Source organism: Dermacentor albipictus, unplaced genomic scaffold (assembly GCF_038994185.2).
Source record: "Dermacentor albipictus isolate Rhodes 1998 colony unplaced genomic scaffold, USDA_Dalb.pri_finalv2 scaffold_19, whole genome shotgun sequence".
NCBI classification, from domain to species: domain Eukaryota; kingdom Metazoa; phylum Arthropoda; class Arachnida; order Ixodida; family Ixodidae; genus Dermacentor; species Dermacentor albipictus.
In genome coordinates, this window is record NW_027225573.1 from 4,491,351 (window position 1) to 4,501,384 (window position 10,034).

The 10,034-nt window shown below is 46.1% G+C and overlaps 1 pseudogene; it reads right to left on the reverse strand.

Annotated features, from left to right (window-relative positions):
• Positions 1–5,350: 5,350 nt before the first annotated feature.
• On the reverse strand, positions 5,351–8,977 carry LOC139052193 (NAD-dependent protein deacetylase Sirt6-like; annotated as a pseudogene).
• Between the last annotated feature and the right edge of the window lie 1,057 nt (positions 8,978–10,034).

The following is a 10,034-nucleotide window of genomic DNA, read 5'->3' on the forward strand; positions in this document are numbered from 1 at the left end:
AGGAGGGTAACTTGCAATCACCGTAGCTCTCTTAAGATGAGACGTTTCACACAAATACTGGTGCGAATGACTAACTTTACCTGTACCCTGCGCGTCAACAAAATTTGTTCGAAACGTTTCAGGGGCCCTTTAAAGGAATGTAGCGACACACTGTATTGCTGAGCAAACATTTATCTACAGTCTGTTGAGATATCATCCTCAGATTTACATAGCTTCCAGATATGGGGTTTCACCCGTGCTCTTAGGGACAAATGAACAGCACAATAGTGCAAACAGTCGCAAGGACATTTATTGCGCCTTTCATACATAATTCCTGCTAGCCGAATTGCTATCCTTATAACATGCCGATGGGCGCACGATAAATATAGGAAGTTCGTCTCCACGGCGACTGGATATCGAGCGAATATGTTCGTCCCATGCTGGACACCGACGCCTGTTCGTTTGCGCGTACGGTCACGAGAACGGTGGAGCGCTCATTCGAACGATCGTGTTTGTCCAGTCCGGTGTCCTGCTCCTAGGCCTCGCGAGGCGGTCTCGCAGAAGCATAGATCGGCGCACGCGCGGAATGACCGCGCCGCCCACCGATCCCGGACCAGAGAGGAGGAGCCTCCCAGCCTCCTCCCTGGCGCCTCCGACTAACTCCGCCGTTAGGCGGCGTTAGTAGCGCAACACCCGCACCATTTCTGGTAATATGTTGCAAGCACACCGACCACCGCCGGCGCTTAGCTACGGGGAGAAGCTGGATTACAGGAGATGCGAGAGCCGCGCGGGAGAAACATCAGGGGGCGCGCGAGTCAAGTTTCCCCACAGGGCTCGTCACCAAATAGTTTCGTGGATCGTTAAGTATACGTATTTAAGTGCTTTGATGTGTGTAAGCCCTAACAAACACATGGTCGATGGCCCCTCATGTTTGCACCCTAGGTATGAAGTCTTTGAAGGCCCTTTCAACACCGAATGCTTCTCTCAATTTTTGAGAAACCAGGCATGTGCGGATCTAGATACACTGACTAATATCAAAGTCCCCTGCTATAATCATTAGCATCTTATCGGCAGTGTTATCATATTAGGGCAAGAGAGATCAAAGTGTACCAAGTTAAACTTCAGGAAATTAGTTCGCGATTTGGTGCTTGAGAGGCATGTGGGGGGTGTACAAGACTGCCAGTACATTTTCTTGCCCATTGTACTTATGCTCTGCAAGTCACATATCGCCAATCTGATCTGTAAAGGCACTGGGTTTCTCTGCATTGGGTGGTATTTTAGCCCGATTGGTCTCACAGCAAAGGGGTTCATTTTGAGGTTCTAGCAAGGGGATTAGCACCCCTCTGGATGGGCATCATAGTGGGGGCAGTGTGCAGCTGTAGTTTCGCATTGAGTGACCCTGCACATGTGCTGTTGTTTCGCCAGCAAGAGCGACATTTCAAGGGCCTGATAGCAGACAGCAGCAACACGTCAAAGAGGGGAACATAAGACTAAGAATGCTAATTGCATTAAAAGAAGCAGACGATACACAGCATGAATCCTACACTTTAAAATGAATCTGTTGCATGGCTGGCTACAACAAAAATCTGACGCCTGCATGCATCACGAAGATTATTCAGCAGCACAAAAGAATACATGGCGGCATCTGGCGATCAAACAAAAGATCCCTCAATTTGCAAGGCTGAAATTGTGACGCAACACCATGTCTGCAGCACGACAGCTGTAGTGGGTTCCTGCTTTGAGTTGAGACATGGACAAAGGCTCCTGAACAAGAATGAGACGTAATTCGGCTATTTTGCCGTTTCAAGCATAGAGGTGCTGTGATGACGGAGCATGCCTATACATATTTTACCGCTATGTCCCCGGCCATATCACAGGTGTGATGATGATGATCATTGTGGCATTCATTGCATGATCTACGGGAGGATCTAGTCTGCCTGATAATGATGATCATTGTGGCTTTGCATTGCATGATCTACGGGGGGATCTAGTTTGCCTGCCACACCCATGGTGAAGCCCTACTACAAGGCTGGATGGTTGGAGAAGGGTTGCCAGATGACTCGCCAAATAATCTCTAAAAGACACTTTTTTTAATGAGAACCTCAAGAAGCAGCCAAGCACAAGGGCACAAAGCCCATGAGAAAACCCAGTGTGTTTTTGTCGGTGCCAGTATTCAGAGACCTGGATTGGGAAGAATTGGGGATAAAAGTTAATGGAGAATACCTTAGTAACTTGCGATTCGCTGATGATATTGCCTTGCTTAGTAACTCAGGGGACCAATTGCCACGCATGCTTACTGAACTGGACAGGCAAAGCAGAAGAGTGGGTCTAAAAATTAATCTGCAGAAAACTAAAGTAATGTTTAACAGACTCGGAAGAGAACAGCAATTTACAATAGGTAGCGAGGCACTGGAAGTGGTAAGGGAATACATCTACTTAGGCCAGGTAGTGACGGCGGATCCGGATCATGCGACGGAAATAATCAGAAGAATAAGAATGGGCTGGGGTGCATTTGGCAGGTATTCTGAGATCATGATCAGCAGGTTGCCATTATCCCTCAAGAGAAAAGTGTATAATAGCTGTGTCTTACCAGTACTCACCTATGGGGAAGAAACCTGGAGGCTTACGAAAAGGGTTCTACTTAAATTGAGGACGACGCAATGAGCTATGGAAAGAAGAATGATGGGTGTAACGTTAAGGGGTAAGAAAAGAGCAGATCGGGTGAGGGAACAAACGCGAGTTAATGACATCTTAGTTGAAATCAAGAAAAAGAAATGGGCATATGGGCAGGGCATGTAATGAGGAGGGAAGATAACCGATGGTCATTGAGAGTTACGGACTGAATTCCAAGGGAAGGGAAGCGTAGCAGGGGGCGGCAGAGAGTTAGGTGGGCGGATGAGATTAAGAAGTTTGCAGGGACGACATGGCCACAATTAGTACATGACCGGGGTTGTTGGAGAAGTATGGGAGAGGCCTTTGCCCTGCAGTGGGCGTAAGCAGGCTGATGATGATGATGCCTACCCCGCATGAGGCTGACGGTCTGCCATAAGACCATTACTGCAGTCACTGCCAAGTTGTATTGCACCGCCCTAGCAAGCTTTGATAACTAAGAAACATTAAGGAAGCTAATAATGGCGCTATGGGCGATGGAACAGAAAGTGATTAACACGAAGATAATAAACTAAAAGAGGGCAGCATGGATGAGAGAGCAAACATGGGTGAATTATGTTCTAGTTAGAATTAAGATGAAGTGAATCATTGATATGAAATTGCACTGCACAGTTCTAACAGGACACACACGAAAAAATGAAATCACTCAAACACAATGATAAAGTTTTCTTCATGTTCTGTTAGGTCTAGACACTGCAAAAAACTGCCCCTTTGTAATCATTAACCAACTACCCCACATGCAGCTGTTTACTGAAGGAATGTTTATACAGGTCATGTGCATGGAACAGGTAACCATAATCTATTACAGTAGCAGAATGGGTGCCAATAGTTGGACAACACAGTCGAGTGCAATAAATGGTTAGATGAGGTGGCGCAATATTAGAAAATTCGGAGGCATGGTGTGAAGTCAGATGGCTTCGGACAGGGTCATGAGGATTCCATTTCTTCGTAAGTGAAGAGCAGGTCATAATCTGGATATAAAAAATGCATTGCCTCACAAGGGTTGAGTTTTCATGCAGCAACTACCACAAGGTTGCCTAGCTGTCCTCGAAAGTGCGTCGACAATGAGAGCGTTTGTCAACATATTCAACCCTTCCGCTGTTCCTTTAGCCAGCGGACCATGTGCATTACCTCGTTCCATAAGGCAACCTCTCACAAGCAGTGCTTTCTTTTCATTCTATCCTTTCTTTTGTTCCACTTCTTCAACGTGTATTGTTCTTAATTTGACTCTTGGAAGCAGCTTTTTTCCCCGGCACATGACAAGCAGTGTATAAGTGGACTTCAGTGGAATTTAGTGGTCATTTGCTCTCAACTAGATGCTGCATTATGAACTGTCATTCACTGAAGCAAGACCAGTATACACAAATTTACATATGCACATTTATGAATAACTTGACATAAATGGGTAATGTAAACACCCATAAGCTATTACAGGAGCAAATAATTTGTAACAAAATACACTGGACAAAAGTATAATAAAAAAACTACTTCTACTGCACATTTTCTACAAATAATTTTTATTTAAGAAAAGTAGTACTTGTCAAGCAACACGCATGATATTTAGCTAAGAGAGAGCGATAGACAAAAGGGGAGGAAAGACGGAGGTTAGCCAGGGTAAGTACCGGCTGGCTACCCTGTACTGGGGAAAGGGGTAAAGGGAATAAAAGGTGAAAGAAGAAAACATAATTTTAGAAGAATTCACACAATAATGCAAAAGCTACATTCTACAACATTCAAAGATGGTCGCACAATTCACATGCCTTTACAAACTTGAGCAGAGCCCTTAATGCCTTGAATGCCGAAACCCGTCTGGGCCAGTTTCGAACTTTTTCTTCTGTGAAGGGGCGATTGTCCAGCTTTTCTAGCGCAATGGCAAGCACCTTTATGAACCCCAGTTTTAGCTAAAATGTTCAAAATTACTCTGCAGGTCAACATGGAAGGTGTTGTATGAACCCACAAACACGCTGAAATGCAGCCTGTTTCACTAGACAATGTTTTGTTTACTCTAAATGCGGCAGCGAATGAGCAGGGGGCTTAAATGAACGTAACGTTTAACTGTACAGTTTGTTCAAAAGGCATTTTACATGAATGCCTTTACATTTTTGCAGAAAAGCCTGCAACATTCTCTATTCCACGCACATAATCAGTGAAAGATGTATAAACAGGTGTCACACTAACTGCTGCGATCAAGAATCATGTAATTATTGGATGATGCCCAGCTAGACAACAGTTTGGCTACTTCATTCTTTAGGAATGAAGAATGATTCATCACTCAATATCATGAAACATGAATCCATTAAGTTTATAATTTGTTGGCTCTGCACGGATAGTATGTTTTGGCAAAACAATAATAGATGCGATGCACAATAGGCAGCAAATTACATGAAAAGTTCAAGATATCAAGGTAAGAATTAGCTATAGATCACACGAGCACGTCACAAACTAGGCGTTCATTTGGAGCAGCATAAATAGAGGTGGTCCCGAACACCGCCTCATCTCACATCACAATCGCGATGTATACGGAAAACAATTGACACCTGCATGACTAACAAGAGATGTCGCTAAGCTGCAAAACGTAAGATTAGAGTCTCTAGCACGTCGTCTGTAAACCGGTCGAATCGGTGGACGACAGACGACGTCCTTTTTTGATCGCTTTCCGAGCAATCGTGTCGTCCAGCGAGGTACTTTCTCTCCTCGGGGGTTACTTTTTGTACTTGAGATGTGCAGGCGCCTTGGCCTCCGGCAGTCTCAACTTTGAATATTCCATAGGGGCTTGGCGTTTGATCTTGGTCGGGTCACAAGCGGCAGAGTAGACTGGCATCGCGATTCCCAGGCGCTTCATCAGTTTTTCCATGACGTAGCCGCGCAGAATCAAGTCGGCCGACTTGTCGATCTTCGTCAGCAGCAGGTTGCAGATGACGATCTTGCCATCCGTCTTCCTGGTCAGAAGGGGCAGCGCGCCGCACGGCATGATCTGCAGCGTCGAGCCGAGGAACAGGATATAGGTCTGCGCCCCTGCAGTGCAGGTCGGCCGCTACAATCCCGTCCTCGGGCAGCTCGTGCTCCCTGTCCAGGATGGAATCCTGCAGGTGACCGCGACACATCCGACCGTTCTTCTTGGGCACGGGACACAACTCGCGCGTGGGCTTCTGGCCGACCGACTTGGTCGCCGTAGTCCTCACGAACTGCCGACCGCACTGGTTGCATCGGTCTAGAAACATGTTTCCATGCAGGTCCGTGAGGATGTCCGGCTGGAAGCCCGACTTCAGGTGCAGGCCGTCGACGTTCTGGCTGACGAGGAACTTGACCTGCGAGCTGCACGCCAGCTCAACCAGGGCCATGTGCGTCGAAGTCGGTACCGCGTCGTCGAACGAAATGTCGACCTGCGGCTTCTCAACCTGCTGCTCCAGAGTCCAGACCCCATGCGGACCGCGGAAGTCGGGGATACCGGCCGAAGTGCTAATGCCGGCGCCTGTGATCACTGCGATGTGCTTGGAGGCCTGCATCCAGTCAGCGAATCACGCGATCTTGTCTTCGAGCAGTGACAGCTCGTCGAAATGCTTGTGCTGGCCGCAGATGCGTTTATTGTCGTATTCGGACAGCCCGCTTGCATAATCGCAAGACATGGCGAACTTTTTGCGGCAACTTGTGGTTTTCGCTCACACTTCCATCGGCGCCGCCGCTGCGTGCTTTAGAATGAAGCGGCTTGCAGAAGCAGGCCGAGCTATTATGAAAGCCTCAAGATGTTGGAAAACAAAATAAATGACTGGATAACGTCAACGTTGCACAGCTTTAAATTACAACAGAGCGTGAGGTGAGGAAACAGCAGTCACGGAGCACTAGGACGCAACAAAAACAATCTAGAGACATCTTAAGTTTTGCTTCCGATTTCGTGGCAGCTGCAAGCAAATCGCACGGCCGCAGTTATTAGATAATGCACTAACTCAACAGCACATTAGTTAGGCAAATCATGAAATTTGTTTTCGCTCTCTGATGCTTTAAGAGAAAAACAGGCATAAAAAATCGCATCCTCGTCTTTAGTTTGTGACGCGCCTGTACTCCTTTCTCTTCGTTTAATTTCCTGCGTACGTTGTTTAACCATCAGGGTACCTTTAAAGATTGTAAACATGTTCTTGCATCTTTTCGCATACGACTTGCGTTTCGAACGTAGGCGCCAACGTGCACTCTCTTCGGGAGTGGCCCATCTACTATTCCCAAGTGGAACAGCGAGCAACGCACAATTTCACTGATAGTTCACGCGGGCTCCAAATGACGGTTACCTTCCACATGAAATGCACCTCAGAATGTTTCCTGCCCCTTTATCACCTTTATTTATTTCATATGTGCTGCTATGCTTAGGTACATAGTGCACATAATTTTGCACGAGGCCAGCAAGTTACGCTGTGTCATGGATTGCCTAAAGCTTTCCATTAAACAATTTTATTTTGCTAATTATTTCGAGAGTGGGACTCATCTCCAACTGGGCAAGTTGTTGACAAAACATGATACTCTTGAAAACTGACAGTGAAGTAAATTTCTGAAGTTTTGTAACTCCACTTGCTTCATTGTGAAGAGATAAAGCAAAATACACAACATGAATGTTGTAGTAAAAGCGTTGTATACGAATCTAGAAATGTGCATGTCTAAAGTCGCAAAGTGAGAGCAAAGTAAAAAAAAAAGGAAAATCATCCAAAGAGCCTGAACGAAATTCTCGTTGATTTTGACAAGATTTTTGTACTATAAATAAGTCTATCACAGCTTTTTCATCTACCAGATGAGCGTCAATCTAGTGGGTCGTAAAAGACAGTTCAACATCAGTGAACCTTCGTCTTTTGATGCCAAAGCATCAACTGGCCCATTGATTGAAAAAGCTGGCGTCTGTCGTGTGGACAAGCGAAGAACGGCAAAGTTCCCATTGGCTGCAATGCCACGTCATGAGTGCGTCTCGACGAAGTAGAGCGGGCGAAAGGGAACACCTGCTGCTGCACTAGCGTGCCAGGTGTTGTGTGAGAGGAAAGGGCACCACCCTCAAGTCTCGGAAGCCTGTTATCAACGCAAGCTCTCACCTGCGTTCTAACTGCTCCTTGGTACTCTTCATAAAGAAATTAATGTATTTCTAAACGGAATAAATTCGAAAGGAAAAACAGCGGTAGGGAGTTTCGCGCCTACTACACCTCGCTCAGAGGCCGACCCACAGGGCTAAACAAGCATGTCCTAGATAGCAGGCCTGTGCACTCTGGTTTATAATGTCCTGCTACTTGGACCGATATTTTAATTCCCAAGCCCCGCGTGAAGAAAGCGGTGACATCAAAATCGTCGCAGCTTACCAACGCCTCCTAGCTCTATCTAGGAGGCCTTGGGATTACTGAGGAGCACCCCCATGAATTTATATGGTAGTCGGGCAAGGTAGCATGATGTCACAGATCGAAGTGCACCGGCCTTGTGCTCTCTAGCAGGCTTTGGCCAAGTGCCTCAACACACTCGCTCATTGGCGTTCACTTGGACGTTAATGTTTTCGCGTTCAGAACTCATAAGTAGTGCTTACGTGTCGCTGGATTTTTTTTTTCTTTCTTCTTTGCCTTGTTGGCAGTATAGCTCAGCCACTCAAAATGGCTAGGACAACTGTTACATCTTCCGAATCCAGCATTACTTGTGAAAAGCTGTAACCTTCTTTCTGAGCGATGGGTGCATTAGCTAAAAAGTGACATAAAAATACTCATAAGGTACCCACACTTTTGAGGAGTGTTGGATAATGCAGCTGTTCTGATCAAAATTCAACAAGCGCACCCTTTTCCTGTGAATAAGGCATCAGGGTTAGTGCACTTGCTATTATTGCACAAGGTTCTAGCAAACCAAACATAGGCAAGTTTTATAAAAAGGCAATTATTCAGAAAATTGTTATGTGTTAGGTATCTGCGTAAGATTCCGCAGGCCTTATTTTGCTGCTTTTTTTGCTACGGTGCATTCATGTGTCCAACTAGGATTCAACCTTTTCCGAACAATGCCAGAAGATTGCGGGATAGCCTTTTCAGCTGCAGAAATAATGCAGTTAGTAAACTTTTCGTCAATTTCCTCAATGCTTAGGTCTGTTAAAATAAGCTCCTCCAGCCTGGCACTTTCTGTAAAAGCAGCCCAGCCTGCCATTTGTAACTTCCAGTGGCGTGGTTTGTGGGATATAATGGGTAGTGTTGATGTAAGGTGGATTAAAGCAGGTAGACGATCACTGCCATATGGAGTCTCCGGTACGTCCCATTTAAAATCGGTAAAAATATCCGGAGAGCAAAATGCTAAATCAAGGCAGCTAAAATTAGGTGAACTCAGTGAAAAATGTGTTGGCGCACCTGAATTCAGAAGACAGATGTTGTTTGCCAAATAAAATCTTCAATAAGTTGTCCTCTTTGGTCATTCTTATCGCTGCCCGAAAGAGTGCAATGAGCATTAAAATCTCCAACTAAAACAAAAGGCTTCGGCAGATGGCCAATTAAATTTTCCAGGTCTCGAGTTGTGAAATGGGTATGGGTAGGGATGTACAACGATCAGATGGTGACAGCCCTAAAAGTTAAACGGTGACAGCTACTGGCTCGAATGCAATATTTAGTGAAACGTTCCGTGTGGGGATGCCGCCTTGGACGATAATAAAGACACCTCCTGATAGACGACTGGAGTGCTCGCGGTCCTTTGTTATGACAGTAAAACCTTTAAGAAAATGTGTATGTTTGGGTCCTAGGTTCGTTTCTTGAAGGCAGAATGCTACTGGTGATAACATATTTATGTCTTTGATGTCACCTAGATTATGAATTAGGTCTCTGCAATTCCATTGAATGATGAAAGCCGTCTTTTGGAAATCGCAAAAAAAATTACTTATGTGTGTCAACTTACAAATTGTAGGTGACATGTATTTAAAATCTGACTACTCTTATGAAGGGCAGTAACCGTTCAGGTTACCTTTCCCGCGGAGTTACAATGTGTTTCTCCTTCTGGGAGCGCTCCAGGGAGCGCGGGTCTTTTGGCGTCAATGACACCTGGGTTTTCGGATCGACCTCCATCGCCCTTTGCGAGGCGCTGGATGATCGAGAGCCCGGCGCCGAGTCGCACGTCTCGGGCCGTGGGATGCTGTTCAACTTCGGGCCCTGCGGCACTGTAGTCTGCCGGGCCGTCTTCGATGACGATGGAGCAGCACTGGCTGTAGCCACCAAGGGGGCGGTTGGAGTTTCTACAGAAGCACCGGACGTCCACCCTGTAGACTCCTGAAACCGGCGTGGCGCTGCTCCCTGCCGCGTCGCACTGGCGTAGCTTACTTGAGGTAAGTGCCCTAGCCTTTTCCTCGCTTCATAGAATGAAATCTTTTCCTTTACAGTTAATGCGATTATTTCTTTTTCTCTTTT